Source organism: Balaenoptera physalus (genome assembly GCF_965194825.1).
Source record: "Balaenoptera physalus genome assembly, chromosome: 9".
NCBI classification, from domain to species: Eukaryota; Metazoa; Chordata; class Mammalia; order Artiodactyla; family Balaenopteridae; genus Balaenoptera; species Balaenoptera physalus.
Genome location: NC_138888.1, coordinates 89,446,378 through 89,470,513, shown reverse-complemented (window position 1 = coordinate 89,470,513; position 24,136 = coordinate 89,446,378). Strand labels below are relative to the sequence as shown.

The 24,136-nt window shown below is 41.2% G+C and overlaps 1 long non-coding RNA gene across 1 annotated transcript; it reads right to left on the bottom strand.

The window, feature by feature from the left end:
- Positions 1 to 1,469: 1,469 nt before the first annotated feature.
- LOC309666702 lies at positions 1,470 to 18,960 on the bottom strand. Its single transcript, XR_014267257.1, has 2 exons — positions 4,932 to 18,960; positions 1,470 to 3,307 (listed from the first exon to the last, which is right to left on the bottom strand). It is a non-coding gene; the product is annotated as an uncharacterized lncRNA (long non-coding RNA).
- Positions 18,961 to 24,136: the final 5,176 nt, after the last annotated feature.

Genomic DNA, 24,136 nt, shown 5'->3' with positions numbered 1-24,136 from the left:
AAGGAGGGAATGGAGAGTTTTTGTTTAATGGATACAGAGTTTCAGTTTGAGAAGACGAAAAACTTCTAGAGACGGATGGTGTTGATGGTTGCACAACACTGTGAACGTACCTAATGCCACTGAGTTTATGACGTTATTTTGAATTCTCACTAAGATCTGTTCCTGGAGATTTATCTTATTCTTTTGTTTGGAACATATTCCTCTATTTCTTCAGTCTCCTTGACTCTCTGTGTTGGTTTCTGTGCATTAGATAAAAGAGCCACCACTCCCAGTCTTAGCAGAGTGGTCTTATATAGGAAATGAACCTTGTCATTCAGCCAGGCCTGAGATCTTAGTTTTCTCTCAAACTTGTATGATTGTTCAAGCAAACTTCTTTGTATTAGTAGCTCCTAGTAATTGAGGGTGTGTCAAGACCTGTCTGTGTCCGGAAGGAGAGGATTGTGGTCAGTGCCTAGATACAGTTTGATTAGAAGCAGAACCTCAGGCAGCAGCTGCAGAGTAAATAGTTAAATTCTTTCCAGGGAGAAACTGGGAAATGGGCATTTTGTCTGCTCCTTCTGTGCTGAGCCTGGTGGAGAGCCATGGAAGGGTGCTCTCAGGCTTTTTAAGAACTACAGTCCTGTGGGACTCATGGCTATCAGAGCTAGGATATCAGGCAGTTCCTTGGGCAGCAGCTGCAAAAGCTGGGGCGCCAGACTTGTATAAAAGCTCCTTCCAGGGAGATACTGACAACTTGGTTTTTTATTATTGGAGTGAGCTAGAGGGAGAAGGCAGGGAAGTATCTGTTGGCTTCACTGGTCCCTGGGAAGGATCACAGCTGGCCCCTAGATGCCCGATAATTTAGAAGTCTGGCCCTCAGGCATTATCTTCTAAAGTAAGCAGATAAAGCCCTTTCAGAGAAAGACTGGGAAATGGGTGTTTTTGCCTGCTCCCTCTGCACTGAGCCCTGGGGAGATAGTCATGTGCGCTCATGAAGAACTGCTCCTTTGTTTGCTGTAACCTTGGATTCTCATGGACACAAGCCCTGTCTACTTTCAGAGCTAGACGTTTAGGAGGCTTGTCTCTCTAGTGGGAGTCTTTTTTTTTAATTGAGGTAAAATCAGTATATAACATTATGTAAGTTTCAGGTGTACAAAATTATATTTTAACATCTGTGTACACTACAAAGTGAACATCACCAAAGGTCTAGTTATCCACCATCACCATATAGTTGACCCCTTTTACCCATTTCACCTGTCCCCTAACTCCCTTCCCCTCTGATAACCACTGATCTGTTCTCTGTGTCTATCAATTTTTTTGTTTGTTTTGTTTGTTTGTTTTAGATTCCATATATGAGTGAAATTATACAGTATTTGTCTTTCTCTGTCTATGTATTTCACTTAACATAATACCCTCAAGGTCTATCTATAGTGTCTCAAATGGTAACATTGCATTCTCTTTTATGACTGAGTAATATTCCATTTTCTCTGTGTGTGTGTGTACCATCTTCTTTATCCATTCTTCCATTGATGGACACTTAGGTTGTTTCCAAATCTTGGCTATTAAAAATAATGTTGCGGATTGGTTCAAGGTGGCAGAGTAGAAGGACGTGCTCTCATTCCCTCTTGCGAGAGAACTGGAATCACAACTAACTGCTGAACAATCATCGACAGGAAGACGCTGGAACTCACCATAAAAGATACCCCACATCCAAAGACAAAGGAGAAGCCACAATGAGATGGTAGGAGGAGCGTAATCACAATAAATCAAATCCCATAACTGCTGGGTGGGTGACTCACAAACTGGAGAACACTTATACCACAGAAGTCCACCCACTGGAATGAAGGTTCTGAGCCCCACGTCAGGCTTCCCAACCTGGGGGTCTGGCAATGGGAGGAGGAATTCCTAGAGAATCAGACTTTGAAGGCTAGCAGGATTTGATTGCAGGACTTCAACAGGACTGGGGGAAAGAGAGACTCCACTCTTGGAGGGCACACATAAAGTAGTGTGTGCACTGGGACCCAGGGGAAGGAGCAGTGACCGCAAAGAGACTGAACCAGACATACCTCCTAGTGTTGGAGCATCTCCTACAGAGGTGGGGGGTGGCTGTGTCTCACCATGGGGACAAGGACACTGGCAGTAGAAGTTCTGGGAAGTACTCCTTGGCATGAGCCCTCCCAGAGTCCGCCATTAGCCCCATCAAAGAGCCCAGGTAGGCTCCAGTGTTGGGTTGTCTCAGGCCAAACAACCAACAGGGAGGGAACCCAGCCCCACCCATCAGCGGACAAGTGGATTAAAGTTTTACTGAGCTGTGCCCACCAGAGCAACAGCCAGCTCTACCCACCACGAGTCCCTCCCATCAGGAAACTTGCACAAGCCTCTTAGATAGCCTCACCCACCAGACGGCAGAGAGCAGAAGCAAGAACTACAACCCTGCAGCCTGTGGAAAAAAAACCACATTCACAGAAAGATAGACAAGATGAAAAGGCAGAGGGCTATGTACCAGATGAAGGAACAAGATAAAACCCCAGAACAACAACTAAATGAAGTGGAGATAGGCAACCTTCCAGAAAAAGAATTCAGAATAATGATAGTGAAGATGACCCAGGACCTCGGAAAAAGAATGGAGGCAAAGATCGAGAGGATGCAAGAAATGATTAACAAAGACCTAGAAGAATTAAAGAACAAACACCTAGAAGAATTAAAGAACAAACAGAGATGAACAATACAATAACTGAAATGAAAAATACACTAGAAGGAATCAATAGAAGAATAACTGAGGCAGAAGAACGGATAAGTGACCTGGAAGACAGAATAGTGGAATTCACTGCTGCAGAACAGGATAAAGAAAAAAGAATGAAAAGAAATGAAGACAGCCTAAGATACCTCTGGGACAACATTAAACGCAACAACATTCGCATTATAGGGGTCCCAGAAGGAGAAGAAAGAGAGAAAGGACCCAAGAAAATATTTGAAGAGATTATAGTAAAAAACTTCCCTAACCTGGGAAAGGAGATAGCCACCCAAGTCCAGGAAGCACAGAGAGTCCCACACAGGATAAACCCAAGGAGAAACACATCAAGACACATAGTAATCAATTTGGCAAAAATTAAAGACAAAGAAAAATTATTGAAAGCAGCAAGGGAAAAATGACAAATAACATACAAGGGAACTCCCATAAGGTTAACAGCTGATTTCTCAGCAGAAACTCTACAAGCCAGAAGGGAGTGGCATGACATATTTAAAGTGATGAAAGGGAAGAACCTACAACCAAGATTACTCTCCCTGGCAAGGATCTCATTTAGATTCGATTGAGAAATCAAAAGCTCTACAGACAAGCAAAAGCTAAGAGAATTCAGCACCACCAAACCAGCTCTACAGCAAATGCTAAAGGAAATTCTCTAAGTGGGAAACACAAGAGAAGAAAAGGACCTACAAAAGCAAACACAAAACAATTAAGAGAATGGTAATACGAACATACATATCTATAATTACCTTAAACGTGAATGGATTAAATGCTCCAACCAAAAGACACAGCCTTGCTTAATGGATACAAAAACAAGACCCATATATATGCTGTCTACAAGAGACCCACTTCAGACCTAGGGACACATACAGACTGAAAGTGAGGGGATGGAAAAAGATATTCCATGCAAATGGAAATCAAAAGAAAGCTGGAGTAGCAATACTCATATCAGATAAAATAGACTTTAAAATAAAGAATGTTACAAGAGACAAGGAATGACACTACATAATGATCAAGGGATCAATCTAAGAAGAAGATATAACAATTATAAATGTATATGCACCCAACATAGGAGCACCTCAATACGTAAAGCAACTGCTAACAGCTATAAAAGAGGAAATCGACAATAACACAGTCATAGTGGGGGACTTTAACACCTCACTTACACCAATGGACAGACCATTGAAACAGAAAGTTAATAAGGAAACAGAAGCTTTAAATGACACAATAGACCAGATAGATTTAATTGATATTTATAGGACATTCCATCCAAAAACAGCAGATTACACTTTCTTCTCAAGTGTGCATGGAACATTCTCCAGGATAGATCATATCTTGGGTCACAAATCAAGCCTCAGTAAATTTAAGGAAGTTGAAATCATATCAAGCATCTTTTCTGACCACAACGCTATGAGATTAGAAATCAATTACAGAGGAAGAAACGTAAAAAACACAAACACATGGAGGCTAAACAATACGTTCCTAAATAACCAAGAGATCACTGAAAAATCAAAGAGGAAATCAAATACCTAGAGACAAATGACAATGAAAACACGATGATCCAACCTACGGGATGTGGCAAAAGCAGTTCTAAGAGGGAAGTTTATAGCTATACAAGCCTACCTAAAGAAACAAGAAAAATCTCAAGTAAACAATCTAACCTTACACCTAAAAGAACTAGAGAAAGAAGAACAAATAAAACCCAAAGTTAGTAGAAGGAAAGAAATCATAAAGATCAGAGGAGAAATAAATGAAAAAGAAACAAAGAAAACAAAGCAAAGATCAATAAAACTAAGAGCTGGTTCTTTGAGAAGATAAACAAAATTGATAAACCATTAGCCAGACTCATCAAGAAAAAGAGAGAGAAGACTCAAATCATTAAAATTAGAAATGAAAAAAGAGAAGTTACAACAGACACCGCAGAAATACAAAGCATCCTAAGAGACTACTACAGGCAACTTTATGCCAATAAAATGGACACCCTGGAAGAAATGGATAAATTCTTAGAAAAGTATAACCTTCCAAGACTGAACCAGGAAGAAGTATAAAATATGAAAAGACCAATCACAAGTAATGAAATTGAAACTGTGTTTAAAAATCTTCCAACCAACAAAAGTCCAGGACCAGATGGCTTCACAGGTAAATTCTATCAAACATTTAGAGCAGAGCTAACACCCATCCTTCTCAGACTCTTCCAAAAATTTACAGAGGAAGGAACACTCCCAAACTCATTCTATGAGGCCACCATCACCCTGATACCAAAACCAGACCAAGATACTACAAAAAAAGAAAATTACAGACCAATATCACTGATGAATATAGATGCAAAAATCCTCAACAAAATACTAGCAAACAGAATCCAACAACACATTAAAGGATCATACACCGTGATCAAGTAGGATTTATCCCAGAGATGCAAGGATTCTTCAGTATACACAAATCAATCAATGTGATACACCATATTAACAAATTGAAGAAGAAAAACCATATGATGATCTCAATAGATGCAGAAAAAGCTTTTGACAAAATTCAACATCCATTTATGATAAAAACTCTCCAGAAAGTGGGCATAAAGGGAACCTACCTCAACATATTAAAAGCCATATATGACAAACCCACAGCAAACATCATTCTCAATGGTGAAAAACTGAAAGCATTTCCTTTAAGATCAGGAACAAGACAAGCATGTCCACTCTCATCACTATTATTCAACAAAGTTTTGAAAGTCCTAGCCACAGCAGTCAGAGAAGAAAAAGAAATAAAAGGAATACAAATTGGAAAAGAAGAAGTAAAACTGTCACTGTTTGCAGATGACATGATAGTATACATAGAGAATCCTAAAGATGCCACTAGAAAACTACGGGAGCTAATCAGTGAATTTGGTAAATTGCAGGATACAAAATTAATGCACAGAAATCTCTTGCATTCCTATACACTAATGATGAAAAATCTGAAAGAGCCAAGGGGGGAAGGTGGCAGGGCCGGTGAGGGGAGAGGTGGGATGAATTGGGAGATTGGGATTGACATATATACACCAATATGTATAAAATGGATAACTAATAAGAACCTGCTGTATAAAAAAATAAATTAAATTAAATTTTAAAAATAACGCTGCAATAAACGTAGGTGTTTATATATCTTTGCAAATTAGTGTTTTCATATTCTTCAGGTAAATACCTAGAAGTAGAATAGTTGGATCATACGGTAGTTCTATCTTAATTTTTTGAGGAATCTCCATACTATTTTGTATAGTGGCCGCACCAATTTACATTCCGACCAGTAGTGCTGAAGTGTTCCCTTTTCTTCTCATCCTCCCAAACACTTGTTATTTCTTGTCTTTTTGAGAGCCATTCTAACAGTTGTAAGGTGATATCTCATTGTGGTTTTGATTTGCATTTCTCTAATAGTTAGTGATATTGAACATCTTTTCATGTGCCTTTTGGCCATCTGTATGTCTTCTTTGGAAAGATGTCTATTAAGATCCTCTGCCCATTTTTTAGTAGAGTTGTGTGTGTTTTTTGTTGTATGTGTTCTCTATATTTTTTATATTAACCCCTTTTGCATATATGATTTACAGATTTCTCCCATTCAGTAGGCTGCCTTTTTGTTTTGATGATGGTTTCCTTCACTGTGCAGAAGCTTTTTAGTTTGATGTAGCCCCATTTATTTATTTTTGCTTTTGTTTCCCTTGCCTTTGGAGTCAGATCTCTAAAAAATCACTAAGAATGATGTCAATAAGGTTACCACCTGTGTTTTCTTCTAGAAATGTTATGGTTTCAGGTCTTATATTCAAGCCTTTAATCCATTTTGAATTAATTTTTGTGTATGGTGTAAGAGAGTGATCTAGTTTCATTCTTTTGCATTTGGCTGTCCAGTTTTCCCAACACCATTTATTGAAGAGACTGTCCTTTCCCCATACTATGTCCTTGGCTCCACTGTCATAGATTAATTGTCCATATATGTGTGGGTTTATTTCTGGGCTCTCTCTTTTCTTCATTGATCTGTGTGTCTGTTTTTATGCCAATATCATACTGTTTTGATACTATAGCTTTGTAGTATATTTTGAAATCAGGGAGTATGATTCCTCCAGGTTTGTTCTTTCTCAAGATTTCTTTGACTATTCAGGATCTTTTGTGGTTACATACAAATTTTAGAATTATTTGTTCTAGTTCTGTGAAATATGTCATTGGTATTTTGTTAGGGATGGCATTGAATCTGTAGATTGCTTTGCATAGTATGGACATTTTAGCAATGTTAATTTTTCCAATCCATGAATGCAGAATATCTTTCCATTTATTTGTGTCTTCTTCAGGTTTTTTTTTGTCAGAGTCTTACAGTTTTCAGCATAGAGATTTTCACCTCCTTGGTTAAATTTATTCTTAGGTATTTTATTCTTTTTGATACAATTGTAAATGGAATTATTTTCTTAATTTCTACTTATGATAGTTCATTATCAGTGTATAGAAATACCAGAGTTTCTGTATATTGAGTTTGTATCCTGCAAGTTTACTGAATTCATTTTTATAGTTGTAACAGTTTTTTGGTGGAGTCTTCAGGGTTTTCTATGTATAGTATCATTGTCAGCTGCAAATAGTGGAAGTTTTACTTGTTCCTTTTCAATTTGGATGCTTTTTATTTCTTTTTCTTGTCTAATTGCTAAGACTTCCAATACTATGTTGAATAAAAGTGACAAGTGTGGGCATCCTAGTCTTGTTCCTGGTCTTAGAGGAAAAGCTTTCAGTTTTTCCCTGTTGAGTATGATGTTAGCTGTGGGTTTGTTTTATTGATATATGGCTTTTATTAAGTTGAGGTACATTTCCTCCATACTCACTTTTTTCCCCCATGCTGTCTTGTTACATTTAATCTCAGCAACTTGCATCCAAGAACTCATTCAAGAGAACATAATATAAGTTTATAAGCCATATTAAGTTGTACCAAAAAAGCTTTGCTCTCCTATAAACAGCCCTGCAAAACATGGTGTTTCTATTTGGTACTTAGATGATACTTTAAAAAAAATTAAAGTATAGTTGATTTACAATGTTGTGCCAATCTCTGCTGTATAGCAAAATGACTCAGTTATACACATACATGTATTCTTTGCCATTATGGTTTATCCCAGGAGATTGGATGTAGTTCCCTGTGCTATACAGTAGGACTTTGTTGTTTATCCATTCAAAATGTAATAGTTTGCATCTACCAACCCCAAACTCTAACTTGATCCCTCTCCCTCCCCTCTCCCCCTTGGCAACCACAAGTCTGTTCTCTATAGCTGTGAGTCTATTTCTGCTTTGTAGATAAGTTCATTTGTGACATATTTTAGATTCCACATATATGTGATATCATATAGTATTTGTCTTTCTCTTTCTGACTTATTTCACTTAGTATGATCATCTCTAATTGCATCCATGTTGCTGAAAATGGCATTATTTCATTCTTTTTTATGGCTGAGTAATATTCCATTGTATATATATGTACCCCGTCTTCTTTATCCATTCATCTGTCAATGGACATTTAGGTTGCTTCCATGTCTTGGCTATTGTGAATAGTGCTGCTATGAACATAGGGGTACATGTATCTTTTTGAATTATAGTTTTGTCTGGGTATATGCCCAGGAGTGGGGTTGCAGGATCATATGGCAACTCTATTTTTAGTTCTTTAAGGAACCTCCATACTGTTTTCCATAGCGGCTGCACCAACTTAACATTCCCACCAACAGTGTAAGAGGGTTCCCTTTTCTCCACACCCTCTTCAACACTTGTTATTTGTAGGCTTTTTAATGATGGTCATTTTGACTGGTGTCAAAATCTACTCATTGTAGTTTTGATTTGCATTTCTCTAATAATTTGTGATGTTGAGCATCTTTTCATGTGCCTATTGGCCATCTGATGTCTTTTTGGAGAAATGTCTATTAATATAGTCACTTTGTTGAGAGTTCTTGTAAATGGATATTGACTTTTGTCAAAAGCTTTTTATGCAATGATTGATGTGACCATATGATTTTTATCTTTCATCCTGTTAATGTAGTGTATCATGTTGATTGATTTACAGATACTGAACCATTTTTGCATCCCTGGAATAAATCCCTCTTGTTCATGGTGTATGATCTTTTTAATGTATGTTAAATTCAGTTTGCTAATGTTTTGTTGAAGATTTTTGCATCTATTTTCATCAAAGATATTGGCCTGTGATTTTTTTCCCTTGGTATTCTTGTCTGGTTTTGGTATCAGGATAATATGGCCTTGTAAAATGAGTTGGAAACATTTCCTCTTCTTAATTTTTTTGGAACAGTTTGAAAAGCATAGGTATTAAAACTTCTTTGAATGTTTGGTAGAATTCACCAGTGAAGTCACCTGGTCCTATACTTTTGTTTGTTTGGAAGTTTTTTAAAATTACTGATTCAAGGTCCTTACTAGTAATTGGTCTATTCAGATTTTCTATTTCTCCCTAATTCAGTCTTAGAAGTTTGTGTGTTTCTAGAAACTAACCCATTTCTTCTAGGTTGTTGAATTTGTTGGTGTATAATTGTTCTTAGGAGTCTCTTATAATCTTTTGTATTTCTGTGGTATCAGTTGTAATTTCTCCTCTTTCATTTCTGACTTTATTTATTTGATTCCTCTCTCTCTTTTTTTTTCTTGGTTAGTCTAGCTGTTGGCTTGTTGATTTTGTTTATCTTTTCAAAGAACCAGCTCTTAGTTTCATTAATCCTTTCTATTTTTTTCATTTATTCCGGGTCTGATCTTTATTATTTCCTTCCTAATGCCAACTTTGAACTTTGTTTGTTCTTTGTTTTCTAGATCCTTTAGGTGTAATGTTAGATTGTTTATTTGATATTTTTCTTCTTTCTCGTGGTAGACCTGTATTGCTATGAACTTCCCTCTTAGAATCACTTTTGCTGCCTCTTATAGAGTTTAGTATGTCATACTTTTGTTTTGATTTGTCTCTAGGTATTTTTTAATTTCTCCTTTGATTTCTTCAAAGATTCATTGGTTGTTCAGATTAAATGTTGTTTAATCTCCACATTTTTGTGGTTTTTACAATTTTCTTCCCATATTTGATTTCTAGTTTTATACCGTTGTTGTTGGAAAAGATGCTTAATATGATTTCAAACTTCTTGAATTTATTGAGACTTGTTTTTTGGCCTAACATGTGATCTAGCCTGGAGAGTGTTCCATGTGCACCTGAGAATGGGTACTCTGCTGCTTTCGGATGAAAGGCTTTGTATATATCTATTAAGTCTGTCTGCTCTAATGTGTCATTTAAGCCCAATGTTTCTTTATTGATTTTCTGTTTGAATGATGTATCCATTGATGTAAGTGGTGTGCTAAAGTCCCCTACTGTTAGTTTGTTGCTGTTTATTTCGCTCCTTAGTCCTGTTAATATTTGCTTTATGTATTGTGGAGCTCCTATATTGGGTGCATATATAGTTTTTAAGTGTTACATCTTCTTGCTGCATTGACCCCTTTATCATTATATATATCCTCTTTGCCTTTTATTACATTCTTTGTTTTAAAATCTATTTTGTATGATATGAGTATAGCTACACCAGCTTTCTTTTAGTTTCCATTTGCATGGACTATCTTTCCCCATCCTTTCACTTTTAATTTGTGTGTGTCCTTACTTCTGAAGTGGATCTCTTGTAGGCAGCATCCAGATGGGTCTTGTTTTTTTATCCATTCAGTCACTCTGTGTCTTTTGATTGGACAATTTAGTCCACTTACCTTTAAAGTAATTACTGATAGATATGTACTTATTGCCATTTTGTTAATTATTTTCTGATTGTTTTTGTAGTTCCTCTCTGTTTCTTTTTCTCTTTCTCTCTTCCCTTGTGGTTTCATGGCTGTCTTTAGTGTTATGTTTAGGTTAATTCCTCTTTCTTTTGTGTATTTACTATAAGTTTTTGTTTGTGGCTACCATGGTTTACATATGACACCCTATGCATATAATGGTCTGTTTTAGGTTGATAACAACTTAAATTTGAACACATTTCAGAAGGTTACTTTTTTTTTTTACTCCCTCCCTCATGTTTTATATTTTTGATGACATCTTTTACATTTTTTATTTTATGCATATTTTAACTAATTATTTTAGTTTTAGTTAATTTTTCTATTTTTTGTCTTTTAATCTTCATTCTTGCTTTATAAGTGATTGATCCATTACCTTTACTATTGATTTACCTTTTCTAGTGAGATTTTTACTCAGGTATGTTTTTATGTTATTAATCAGTGCCATTTCTTTTTAGCTTAAAGAAGTCTCTTTAACATTTTTTGTAAGTCCAGTTTAATGGTGATGAACTCCTCTAGGTTTTGCTTATCTGGGAAACTCTTAATCTCTTCAATTCTGAATGATAACCTTGTCAGGTAGAGAACTTTTGGTTGGAATTTTTTCCTTTCAGCACTTTGAATATGTCATGCCACTCCCTTCACCTGCTAAGTTTCTGCTGAAAAATTTACTGATAGCCTTATGGGGTTTCTCTTGTATATGTAAAGTTTTTTTGTTTTTTGTTTTGTTTTAGCTACTTTTAAGATTCTCTCTTTATCTTTGCCTTTTATCATTTTAATTATGATGTGTCTTGGTGTGGATCTCTTTGGGTTCATCTTATTTGGAACTCTCTAGACTTACTGGACCTGGATGTCTATTTCCTTCTTCAGACTAGGAAAGTTTTCAGTTAATATTTCTTCAGATAAGCTTTCTGGCCCTTTCTCCTCCTTTTGGGATCCGTATAATATGAATGTTATTCTGCTTGACATTGTTCCAAAGGTCCCTTGAGATATCTTTACTTTTTAAAATTCTTTTTTTGTTTTTGCTCCTGTGTCTTAGTGAGTTCCATTGCTTTGTCTTCCTGGTCTGTTCTGCTTCATCCAGTCTGCTATTGAACCCCTCTAGTTTATTTTTCAGTTCAGTTACTATATTCTTCAGCTCTTTAACTTCTGTTTAGTACTTTCTTACATTTTCTCTTTCTTTGTTGAAGCGCTTACTGTGTTCCTCCAGTCTTCTCCCAAGTTCAGTGAGCATCTTTATGACCATTACTTTGAACTCTTTATCAGGTAGATTGCTTATCCTCATTTCATTAAGGTCTTTTTCTGAGGTTTTGCCTTGTTCTTTCGTTTGGGACATATTCCTCTGTCTCCACATTTTGCATAACTCTCTGTGTTTGTTTCTGTGTATTGGGCCAAAAAGCTGCCTCCTCCAGTCTTGAAGGAGTGGCCTTGTGTAGGAAGTCCTGTGGGGCCCAGATGCCCTGGCCACTACAGCTGGGCACTCAAGGGGCATCCCCTGTATGGGCTGCATGTGCCAGCCTGCTGCAGTACAGGGGTGGGCAGGGGTCTTGCCCAACCCAGCTGTGGCATGCAGCTGTGGCACAGGGGTGGGTGGAGCTCTCAGTGGGACACACCTACTGACACTAGCAGGTTAGAGGGAGACTTCCAAAGTGGCACCCACCAGTGCTGGCATTAGCAAGGTAGAATGAAATCACAAGAATGGCATCTGCCAGTGTGTCCAGCACCAGAAAGGGTCCCAGCAGGTTTTTGCCTTTCCAGCAGATGCTTGAAGATTAGTTAATGGGTCTCCTTCATGAATAGTCCAGATGCTTTCCAAACGGGTGTTTTTGTGCTGGATTCTGGGGCAAGAGAGTCTGTGAGCCCTTTAAAAAGCAGGTTCTCCATTCCCTACAGATCTATGTTTTTCCCGGACGTAATCCCCATTGGTTTTCAAAGCCAGGCATTTTGGGGGCTTGTCTCTCCTATGCAGGATCTAAGATTTGGGGTGCTTGCTATAGAGCACAGACCTCCTCACTCCTTAGAGAAAAGTTCTGTATCTTTGAGATCCCTTCCAATTGTGGGTCGCTGCACCTTGGGTGGAGATTTTTTTTTTGGTGAGACTGTGTTTCTGCATCTCCTAACTGTCTCAGTGCTGTCTTTTTATCCTTTGTTGTGGAGGTTCTGTTTGTCCAGCTTTCAGGTCTTTTTTAGAAGGAAGTATTCCCTATGTAGCTGTAGATTTGTTGTGTCCGTGGGAGGAGGTGAATTCAGGATCTTCCTACACCACCATCTTGAACTGCCTCCAGTGGGGCTCTAGATGTGTGGTCCAAACCCTTCCTCAGGGAGAATGTGGGAGTTGGGGGTTACCTCAGATTGCTATTTTGCTGTGCTGGGGGTGAGGTTAATGGCAAGAGTGTGTCTCAGCCTTTCCTACTCATTTGGATGTGAGTAGGAAATCATTTGTCAGATGTGTAGGAGTTGCTCAGCTAGTTTCTGGATCTCTTTCAGAGGGAATTGCTCCATATGTAGCTGTATATTCCGTGTGTCTGTGGGAGGAGGGGAGCTCAGGAGCCTCCTGAGTCTCCATCGTGGTCAACTCCCAATTCCAGCTAATTAAGTGCTTAGCCTTTGTTCCCACTCCCTCATTGCAGGAAGGACCACAATAGCCAGGGCTTCATGTATAGGTCCTGAGGGCCTGGATGCTACTGATTGCTGATGGATGTGGCAGAGCATCTGGCTGGACAATTAGAGGGACAGGGGCAGTGATACCCTGGCTCGTTCCTGCCCTCTGGTCTCCAGTGATGGGACTGTAAAGGGCCTCGGAGTTACTAATTTCCTGGATCAAGAGCTTTCTATTTTTGTTCCTTAAAAATCATTAACTAAACCACATATCCTTTACCCCTGAAGTGAACAGTAATAACTAAATGCTTTTGCTCATTCCTGTACTGATGTCTTCTCATTAGTTCTTTGTGGAAGTAAAAAAAAAATAAAAAGTACATGGAATCCATTACGATGTGCTGTCATCAATTATCTGATGGAGGGCTGTTGCCGTCAGGGTGTGAAATCACCCCCTTTAACTTACTTTGATTCTTTAATCTGTTATTTTCTGAGAAAATCTGTAGGTAAGGATACTTGCTGTTAAGAACTTTAGTGGAAATCAGAATGACTGGGCAAATTGTCATATATTTCCCTGTAATCTAAGCTTTTACAGCTTGGTGACACAGATTTTATTTTTGTGTCATTTTGCCCCTGTCTCTTTTTCTTAGTTTAAGGGGCAGAGAAAACAGCCTGCTGCTGTAGTTTTGGTTGGTGCATTTCCAGAAACAGTTGAAAATCTCTTTGGGGCATATTACATTTAGAAATGATTATAGCTGGAAAAAATTCCTGCAAAATGTGGGGAGAAGTATGATACACTACATACTTATTTTACTTACTATATCATTAATAAGGAGTGCTTTGGTTTAACATTCCCATTAGGAAAAAACAAAAATTCCTGGGTGGGTCCTTACCGTTTTGATTAAGAGATCTGATTAAAGTAGAGGCCCTTAGCTTCAGGAACAAACCTCAAGACATACAGGAAAGTAAGTCAACTATTGTACTGTGTACCTTGGTATAGTCTCTTCCACTTTAAAATGCTGTAATTATGGCTTTCAAGTGTGTCTCCTTGTTTGGCTGAGCAAAATTCAAAGCCAGTTAGGTGAAGTTTCAAAAGAATAAAAGCGAGTCATTTCAATGGGAAGCACTTATGAAGATAGGAATGACCATAGCAATTACCTTCATTTATTTTACCTGTAATGGATCTTCATAGCAGCAATAACTACATCTCTAGTTAGACTAAGTTCTCCTGCCTGCTGAAATTAAGATTCCTACCTCCAAAGGGTCTTTCATCTGAGAAACAATCTCTGATGGTCATTGTAAATTCTCCTTTTGCCTTCAGTTTTGGATCTGGTATTAAACCTTATAACTATCAGAAGTGGACATATATCTGACATACACTGGGTACCAGCAGAATGGACATTCATTCATTCATTCATTCATTCATTCTGCACGTATTTGTTGAGTACCTGTTATGTGCAGCACTATTTTAAGCACTGGAGATACAACAGTGAACAGAAAAGACAAAACACTTTCTCTTATGGATCTTGCATTTTACTGGGAGAGAGAGATAATAAGTAAGTTAAATAGACGAACTATGCCAGATGGTGATAAAAGATAAAGTAGGGAAAGGAGATGTGGAGAGTCGAGGTGAAAGTATAGCTAGAATGGCCATGGAAGGCCTTCCTGAGGAGAAATATGATAAAAGACCTGAAGGAAGTGAGAGATTGAGCTATAAGATACCTTGGGAAGAACATTCCAGAAAGTGCTCCATGGCAAGAGCAAAACGGAACACACAAGGAACAATGAAGAGGTCAGCCTGGTGCCAGAGTGGTGAATAAGAGACAGAACATCAGGAGACAAAGTCAGGTGATGGGGAAGATGGCATTGGGGCCTTAGAGGTCAAGCTAAGGACTTATGACTTATGACATTTTCTCTGAGAAGTCATTTGAGGGTTTGGAGCAGAAGCATGGTACCTAGCTTGGGTTTCAGTAAGATCACTCTGCAGCTGGGGAAGGAAGGGGATGAGATTGGAAGCAGAGACCAGGCAGGGGGCTATTGCAAAAATCCAGGCAGCTTCTGAGGTGACTTGGACCATGGTGGGGGCAGTGGAGTGGTAAGAAGTACATATACTCTGGATCTTTTTGAAGATAGATCTGACAGGATTTGTCAGTGGATTGGCAGTAGGGTACAAGAGAAAGAGAAGGGCTAAGGATTATTTGAAACATGTGATCTGAGTAACTGGCAGGATGAATTGCCATTGACTGAGATGGAGAAGACTGGGAGAAGCAGCACCATCAGGAGCTCACTTTTGGACTTGTTCAATTGAGACCCATCAGACCTCTAAGAGGACATGAGGAGAGAGGTAGGTGTACAGTGAAGGTATAAATTTGAGAGTCATCAGCATGTTCAAACCCAAGAGGCTGGTTGAATGAGTATTGATTAGAAAACTAAAGAGGTCCCAGAATTGAGCCCTGGGACACACTAGCATTTAGAAATTGGAAGATGTTCAGAAGAAAGCAGCAAAGGAGCCTCAGTGGAATTTATAGAAAGGTAAGAAGAAAATTGTGTGATTGTGGTTTCCTGGAGGCCAAGTGAAGAAAGGATTTCAAAGATGAGACCATGGAATGTGTCACATGCTGCTATTATGGTCAAGTAAGTCGAGGGCTGAGAGTTGACTCTTGGATTTACAGTGTAGAAATTACTAACAATGATCTTAAAAGCAGTTTCAGTGGAGTGTTAGGAGTAAAAACTGTTAGAATTGGTTCAATAAAAAATGAGAGGAGAGGAACTGGAGACAGTATGTACAGACAGATCTCTCAATAATTGTGTTATAAATTTAGGGAGGGAGAGAAATGGGGCATTTATGAAGGTCTTGGCTAAGTGAGACATGGTTTTTTAGAAAAGCAGAAGCAAAAGCCTGTGAGTCGATGAGTTTACATTTTAGTAGGACCACTCTGGCAGCTGTGTGGAGATGAGACTGAAGGAGCATCCTCTGATTCTGAGCCATCAGTGGTGGCCACAGTCTGTAGTTTTGTCATGTGCCAACTTGCAGATAATGCCAGATACATGCATGGATGAGTCAGCAGGAAGCTGGCTCATCAAGATAGGAAACAGAACTAGAGCTAGTGAAGGCTTGGAGTAAGATGTGTGATCGGGAGCACAGTAGAGACAAATACTAGAACCCCACTGTCGGCTCCTTGCCAGGAATTCATACCACAGAACTAACCCTAACACTGTAGGAACCAGAAGTGGTGTGAAGACAGTGCTGGCTCTGGTGTCCTGAACCCTCTCTTTTAAATTAAGCATTAACCCTCACTTTTCATACAACCACGAGATGGAAAGTTCACAATTTATTTATTTATTTATTTTTAATTTTATTTTAGGGACTTCCCTGACAGTCCAGTGGTTAAGGCTCCACCTTCCAATGCAGGGGGCGTGGGTTCAATCCCTGGTCGGGACGTTAACATCCCACGTGCTGCATGGTGCAGCCAAAAATTTAGAAAAAATAATAAATAAATAAATAAATAAAATAAAAAATTTATTTTATATTGGACTATAGTTGATTTACAATGTTGTGTTAGTTTCAGGTGTACAGCAAACTGATTCAGTTATACATATACATATATTTATTCTTTTTCAAAATCTTTTCCCATTTAGGTTATTACAAGATATTGAGCAGAGTTCCCAGTGCTATACAGTAGGTCGTTGTTGGTTGTCTATTTTATATATAGTAGTCTGTATATGTTAATCCCAAACTCCCAATTTATCCCTCCCCCCCACCTTTCCCCTTTGGTAACCATAAGTTTGTTTTCTAAGTCTGTGAGTCTGTTTCTGTTTTGTAAATAAGTTCATTTGTATCATTATTTTAGATTCCACATGTAAGTGATATCATATTATATTTGTTTTTCTCTGACTTACTTCACTTAATATGATCATCTCTAGGTCCATCCATGGTGCTGCAAATGGCATTATTTCATTCTTTTTTTATGGCTGAGTAGTAGTCCATTGTATATATATACCACATCTTCTTTATCCATTCCTCTGTCGATGGACATTTAGGTTGCTTCCACGTCTTGGCTATTGTAAAAAGCGATGCAGTGAACATTGAGGTGCATGTATCCTTTTGAACCATAGTTTTCTCTGGATATATGCTCAGGAGTGGGATTAATGGATCATATGGTGATTCTATTTTTGGTTTTTTAAGGAACCTCCATACTGTTCTCCATAGTGGCTGCACTAATTTACATTCCCACCAACAGTGTAGGAGGGTTCCCTTTTCTCCACATCCTCTCCAGTATGTATTGTTTGTAGACTTTTTGATGATGGCCATTCTGACTGGTGTGAGGGGTGGAGGGGAGGGGAAACGGGATGGGATAGTTGCTCTTGTCCTCCCCTATAGTGGAAAACATGGAGAAACAGATCATACTAGTGAAAACCGTGCAGCTGTCAGCTTTCAGCTCTGTTTCATTCCATTCATTAGAGGTCAGGCTAAGGGAAAATCATTTTATTGTGACACATCCTATTTGGAATCCCTCTGGGCAATTTGCTCTACCCTCTTACTATAATGTTCTCCAAGTAGCTCAGTCTCTAGACAGGACAGAAGTAGCTGTTCGGCTCTATTAGAACCCCCTGTGGAAGGCTTTCTTGGCTTCCTTAATGAACCGGGCTCCTTGGAGCCTCACTCACTCTATGTAAACCTCTGTTCTGACTTCCTTCCAAGAAAGGGTGCTTTGGGGAAGACCAGAGGCTCTGAATTCCTCTTTTTGCTGCAATGCTCATGTCTGTGAAACTTGGCATATAAATAAAACTTCAAGAGAGTTTGGTTATTCCTGGGATGAGATGGAGACCTCTGATATTCTCTGAAAGGGGCTCAGGGTGAGAAAGTGCCCTGGGATTGGGCCATGTGACAGAGGATGAGGTGGAGGAGAATTAATGAAAATAATCTGAGGAAGCAGAATTTCCTTTGGAGAAGAATGTGAATAAGCAAAGCTGCTTAAAGCATATTGTGATGAGAAACGTGGATACCACATTATCAAGAAAACATCTGAAAATGCCATTGGATCATGGGGATTTTCAAATTCTAACCAAAGCTCTCTTCATTCCCACTCTGTTCCCTCGTGACTTTGCTGAGGGCCGACACCCTCCCAGGTCCCACGTTACTGTTGCTTTTTGATCCGCTCCCTGGGTCACTAGAAGGATGGGGGCAAGGGACTAGGCGGGTCAAAGGCACCCTCCTCCATCCCTGCCCACTCTGGGATAGGAAACTGGAGGACTCACAGGCATCCAGCCACCACTGGTGGTGTGAAAGCTGTCCTCATGAGAACCCCTTCCTAGTAAACAGACTTGAAAATGAATCAACACGACTAGATTAAATTCTCAACTGAGGATTTTATAATTCTGCTGAGTCATTGTAGAATTTGCTTTTGCTATGCAGGCAGTTGATGAAGTGTAGGGTATTGAGCTGTCGTTTATCTGCACAATGATGCTTCGCAGTCTGTGGCCCCATAACTGAGATGCTATTGTTACATGTTGCACTTGTGCACATGCGTTGTTTTGGTACTTGTCCTTATGTCTTGTTTAGGCCTCATTTCCATTAGATTGTAAGGCAAAATCTACAATTCCGGTTTCTTTGGCACTCTTAACCCCGGGAAAGATAAATTAGTTTTGCATCCAGAGTGCTGAATAAATGTTGTTGAATAAAAGTTGTTAACCTCTAGGCTATAGTATATGTAGAATGAAAGTATGAATTATGTGAAGTAAATTACTAATCTGACTTCTTCATGTTAGAGTGCTATATACTTATAGTTCAGTTAGAATAATGCTTTGTATTTAAACACATTTAGTGTGTAAGTTCTGTTCACCTTTTTTTTCTTTTTTTTTTTTTAATTTATTTATGGCTGTGTTGTGTCTTCGTTTCTGTGCGAGGGCTTTCTCTAGTTGTGGCAAGCGGGGGCCACTCTTCATCACGGTGCGCGGGCCTCTCACTATCGCGGCCCCTCTCTTGCTGCGGAGCACAGGCTCCAGACGCGCAGGCTCAGTAATTGTGGCTCACGGGCCCAGTTGCTCCGTGGCATGTAGGATCTTCCCAGACCAGGGCTCGAACCCGTGTCCCCTGCATTGGCAGGCAGATTCTCAACCACTGCGCCACCAGGGAAGCCCTTTTTTTCTTTTTTAATTGCTAAGTATCCTCTCTTGGGAGTCGTCAGCCTTGATGGTTGAAGCAGCCATGGTATCGAGATTTCACTGGTAGAAACTATTCCTCTTCTTCCCTGGGAGAAGCAGGTCTCCTTCTACTTTGTTGGGGAGACCCCTTTTTAATAAACAAAAATGATAAGCTGTAAGTACATATTAAGGATTAGGTTATATACATGTAAAGAATAATCATAAACATCAAGAAACAGAACATGATGAGTGGACAGCCAGGAGTGCCCTTCCCTCCTCACAGCGTCCTCCCCACCGTGAGGTAGCTGTTCTCCTGATTTGGTGTCAGTGACTTGTCCTCATAGTTTACGCCCAGGCACACATCCCTAAATAACACAACCCAGCTTTGCCTAGTTCCAAAGTCTGTAAGTGGGTGTACCATGCAGGCTGCTTTATTGCTCTTGATGGCTCAGCCTTGTGTCCATGAGATTCTTTCATCTTGTGAACATAGTTTTTTTAAAAAATAATTTTTATAGTTTTACTACCTTTAAACAAATTGTACTCCATTGCTGTGGAATATTCCTTCATAGGAGCGTGCATGGTTCATTTCTGCATCCGTCTGTGATGGCCTTCAGGTTCTTTCAGGTTTGGCCCCTGTGGCTGCAAGTCCATGTCCGTGTGTCCTGGTGCAGGGCTGGTGGGTTTGTGTTCAACTGGGAGGAGCACTGTGGGTCTCTGTGCACAGACTTCGCTATCTGAGGCCCGATTGCTTCAGAAGTGGTTGCATCCCCCCGTTGCGTACCAGGCTTTCCATTGCTCCACATCCTGCTGATATTTGATACTATGTCTTTCATGTCTGCCATTCTGGTAGGTGTATGCACAGTATTTTGCTTATGGTTTTAATCCCTCGGTTGTTAGTGAAGTTGTGCATCTTGTGGTATTCATGGACTATTTCCTGTTGTTTCTAAAAAAGTTTTAAAAATTGTGGTCAAATACACATAACATAAAATTTACTATCTTAACCATTTTTAAGTGCACATTTCGGGGTCAAGAAGTAATTCACACTGTTGTACAAACCTGACCGCCCTCCTCCTCCAGAACTTTTTCATCTTGCAAAATTGAAACACTCCCCATTAAACACTCACTCCCAATTGTCCCTCCCTCAGCCCCTGGCACTCAACGTCCTACTTTCTGTCTCTATGTTTCCGACTACTCTAGGGACCTTGTATGAGTGGATCAAGCACTGTTTGATTTTCTGTGTCTAGCTTACATCATTGAGCATAATGCCCTCAAGGTTCATCCCTGCTGCAGCCTGTGTCAGAATTACCTTCCTTTTTAGGCTGAATAGCATTCCCTTGTATTGATGGACCATGTTTTGCTTCTCCATTCATCCATTAGTGGACACATGTAATATCTACGTTCATTTCTCATGTCATAATATTTGTGGAATAATGTCAGAAAGTCCGATGAATCAAAAGTCATTTGCCATTAACTTTTTTCTTAAACTTTTTATTGTGAAAAACATCAAAGCTAAGAAAAAGGGAAGAATACATGTCAGCTTCACTTGTGTTCAGGAATTAATGCTTTACGGATTCACTTTATTCCCCGTGTGTGTGCTATGCGTGTGCATGTGCCTGTTTGCATACATATGCTGTGCATGTGCATAGGTATGTGCACTTGCACACATTAGTGTGTGCATGGGCATATGGGTGCATGTGTGTTCACATGCTAGTGTGTGAATATATTTGTGCTGTGCACGTGCATATGTTTGTGTGTGTGCTGTGCCTGCCTGTGCGCACATCTGTGTGTTTGCTGGAACCACTTGCAAGTTGGCTGCAGACTGAATTGTGCCCCAGATATATCCGCACGCAGCTGCTCCAACAATCCTGCATAGCCACGTAAAGGTCACAGATCTCAGGGATTTAAATGGATGGAGCAGGATATCCTGACACAGAGTTTGTCTTCCAATGACTGTCACTGTCTCAGTAACATCCTTCACACCTTCTTTAAACCCCATTCAGGGTCCAGTTTAGACCCCCATTACATTCAGTCACCTGCCTCAGGTCCCCTAAAGCTACAATGTCACCGTTGGAGAGCCCGGCCAAGGCTGGGGGTGCCCCTCCTGTTGGCCTGGCCTCCAGGCCCTGCCCTTGGCTCCTGTGTTCCCATCTCTCAGCCAGGCCCCGACTTGGATGGGGCCGCCACCTCTTTCCAAACAGGGTCCCATCGCCCAGTCAAGGGGGTTCATTCTCCCCAAACACAGCATCAGGAGTGGGGGTGGTGACAGTCCCCACTGGGTCTCCTTCATGTGAGACCCTGTGCTGTTGAAAGAGCAGGCACCCTGCCCTCGGGGGTGGGGGACTGGGGGGTGACATGCGGCCCACGATGGGCAGGCGGGTCTCCGGGTGGGGCGAGCCAGTGTGCAAGGAGTTCCGCGGTGGGTTCTCCTCTCCAACGGCTTCTGTGCCCCTACCTCTCCCCGTGCCTCCCCTCGAAGACAGCGCGGTGCCCGGGACGGGAGCCATGGGAGCCGTCAGCCACCGCCCCCTCTGCACACACACGCACACGCACACGCACACGCACACGCACACGCTGCAGGGAAGCAGGACCTGAGTGCAGGGCTCTCAGCGGCCCTGAGCGCCCCGCCCGGAATCGGCCAGCCGAATGGAAAGACCGGATCTCCCGGCCCGGACCATGCAGGACTCTCCTGACCTGGCTTGCAGTGTGGCCGCCTCCTTCTGGAAGCCTGGGAGGCTGGAATCAGGCCACTTCTTGTCTGTCCTGGCAGCAGACTGTGCTGCACTCTAAGAAGTTCGTGGCTCGCCCGTGGATCCTGACCATCAGGTGGCCAGAGAAATTGGGAACATTTCTGTTTTGCCTGTTGAAATGTTTAATGACAAAGATTTTGTTCAGTTTCCTGATGTGGGTGTCCAAAGATGAGAGACCCATGTGTGTGATCTGTACCCCCTATGAGATCAGCCCTAAGCTAGTTTAAACATGATCAAGTTGCGTTTATGTTTAGAGCTGACCATGTGTTGTCTATAATAAGAAGATTTAGACCTGAGCATGTTCTGTGTACGCTAGGACTATGGGGACCTGGGTAGAGACCCGGCCTGGCCTCATTACCGGGAAGCTCCGTGCCTGCATCTGAATGTCAGTGCTTAGATGTCTGGAGTCTGGAGCTGAGGTGGGCTTGTCTACGTAACAGCCTCTCTTCTGAGTGTGGTGACCTGGTCCTCCCAAGGGTCAGTGCTATGGTCGGGGCCTTAGTCTTAATCCCTGCAAGGTTCACCTTCCCTGGGGCTCGTGGAGAATCCTCAGGAGGACTACCTGGCAATAATTCCAATTTACCAGCACGTGCATGGTGCATAGGGAAGCAGGTTTAGCTGGTGAATTGATTGCAGGGCACGCAGATCGGGCAAAAGGCCGATGGGTGACAGCTGAGGCTGCTGCTGAGCTCTCCTTCCAGTCTACCGTCTCTACTCAGCAGAGTCCAGAGCTGCCCCTCGGCTTTCAGCCCTGCTGTCCTGTGACTTTTCTCAACATGTAAGTGAGACGAGAAAGGACTGAGCATGCCAGCACCAGGGTCGTGTGTTCAACTCTAGTATGAAAGCTGTAAAAACAGTTAAAATCACACAGAACCAAAGTGAGAAGAGGAGGACTCCTCTGGGACAAGTGTGGGGAAAGGAGACCCACCTGACACTTTTTCCCATCCCAGGAGGTCCCAGGGACCCAGCTTGTTTCCACATTGGGGGAGCCCCCTGCAGAGCCATGGTGTCCTGACCAAGGGGACGTGTGACCCCAGGTGCAGGGTCTGGGGAGGTGAGGTCACCCTGGGACTGTGGACATGTGACCCAGGTGGAGGGGTCTGGGGAGGTGGGTCACCCTGGTGAGTGTGGATGTGTGGCCCCAGGTATAGGGTGCGGGGACTGTGTGGGACTCACCATACCTGCATGGGTCAGGATCACATGGATGGGGAGACCGCATATGCGCTCTTTGCCTGCGGTGTGTCCTGTCCCTTTTGAGATTTCCAACCTCTGCATTAAGGGTGTTGTCCTGATTAACCTGTGGTTCCTTTTCTTCTCTTAATCTTGTCACAATCATATGAGGTCAGGCATGTTTGAGTGGGTTGCTGCTCTGTGTTCTGGTGAGTGACAACACTTGGTGGTATCATATTAATATCATAGCATATCATATGTCTAATCTATGGGGGTAACCACTGCCTGGGTCCCCCTGGACAGAGGTCAGGTGAGCACAGACTAGCCCCCCCTAAGAATGGTCTCCCATGGGCTCTGTGAGGGTACCGTGATGGCCCCTAAGGTAGGGGACTGTGTCTGGGCCTCCGACATTTGTGATGAAGGGGAGTCGAAATGGAATCACAATTCACAAGACATTATTTTAAGAATTTATTTTAAGTGAAATAAAACACACGTCACATACCCTTTACCATCATCACCATTTTAAGTGCACGTTTCTGAGGCATCAGATATATTCACTTTCTCGTGGAGCCATCACCACTACCCCTAGAACTTTTCATCTTGCAAAACCAAAATTCCACAACCATGAAAGTCTCACTCCCCATTCCCTCCCACTGCCCCTGGCACCGATATCCACTTCAGTCCCTGAGTTGTCGACTCCAGGGCACCCACTGGAGTGGAATCCTGCAGTGTTTGCTGACGGGTCATTTTGGAAGAGCTGACTTTCAGTCTGAAGCTCTGCCTGTTTGCATCTGAAGAATCTGCATTTAAGGAGAGGGTGTATGAGGAAGGGGGTGTATGCGGGACATAGGTGTTTGGGGTGCAGGTGAGCCAGGACCTGACCAGCTGCCTTTTGGGTCCTCTGGTCCCATCTCTTGGTCTGTGCCTCATCTGCATCATCACTGTCCCCGCTGGCACCGCTGGGGTGTTGTTGTCTG